This window comes from Bactrocera latifrons, unplaced genomic scaffold (genome assembly GCF_001853355.1).
Source record: "Bactrocera latifrons isolate USDA-ARS-PBARC rearing strain unplaced genomic scaffold, ASM185335v1 scaffold_818, whole genome shotgun sequence".
Classification (NCBI taxonomy): Eukaryota; Metazoa; Arthropoda; class Insecta; order Diptera; family Tephritidae; genus Bactrocera; species Bactrocera latifrons.
In genome coordinates, this window is record NW_017537510.1 from 13,344 (window position 1) to 14,560 (window position 1,217).

Sequence of the window (1,217 nt, forward strand, 5' to 3'; positions counted from 1 at the left end):
GTATGTATAACCCTATATCTGACTCTTTTAGTTTTAGGACTTACAAACAACCGTTATGTGAACAAAACTATAATACTCTCTTTAGCAACTTTGTTGTGAGAGTATAAATATGCGTCGTATATATGGACGATATTTTAGTATTTGGCACTTCATTAGATGAGCACTTAACTAATATGCATATGCTAATTTAATCACTGAAAAAATAACACAAATTTACGGATACATAGAAATTTATAATAATAATCAAATCCTAAAGTAGATATTCCAGAAGCCAAAAATCTACTCGCATCAATGAAAGATAACATATGTAGATATTTTTAGTGAAAGTCAAAGAAATTATATAATAAATCAAGTAGATACACTCATAAGTAAACTAAAAACAATAACACATACAAGTAGATAAAAAAGAGGACTAATAAACATAGTAGGCAATGCATGTAAATATCTTTTTGGTAAAATGGATAATACTGACCAAGAAGATGCTACTAACCACCTTCACACAGTTGATTTTAACTTACACAATTCTATAACAGAATTAAATCAGCAAATAAAAATTAACAGTCACTTTAACTCAACAATATAGCTTATTAAGGAAACAATAAACCAGAATCAGAAGAATGTTCTTTATCAGATARGAGGATTGCATAAAACTATAAAAGATGTTTTGTTACGAAATAACTATTCAGAAAAATTACTTGTGTTAAATTCAATTAAAAATCATATTGAGCATATTCAAACATATATAACTACAGCACAAAATGGCATATATGGTGTCAATATCCTTACAAAAAATTAAATAGATTATTATAATATAAACATTGGMAAAATTAAATACTTAAGAACGGCACTATTTGAAAAAGAACGAGAATTAATATTTGAATCAAAGCACCTAAAATATTTTTTAATATACAAGTAATAACTACAATACCTATCCCTTATTTAAACTAAGAAATAAATGATGAAATTTCAAATGTATTCCAATATATTGATAAGATTTATGAGTACGAGAAGAATAAATAAATAAATGAATGTAACATATCAAAACACTGTACAATAGATAATGCAATTACAAATGTTAACTCAGAAATAATTAATATTAGTGACGAAATCATAATTGTAAAAAAGCAAAAAATTATTTAGATCAAAATAATTGTGGCTCGCAAACATGACAATTAAATGAAAATTATGTAATAAAATACAACTGTACAAATGAGCAT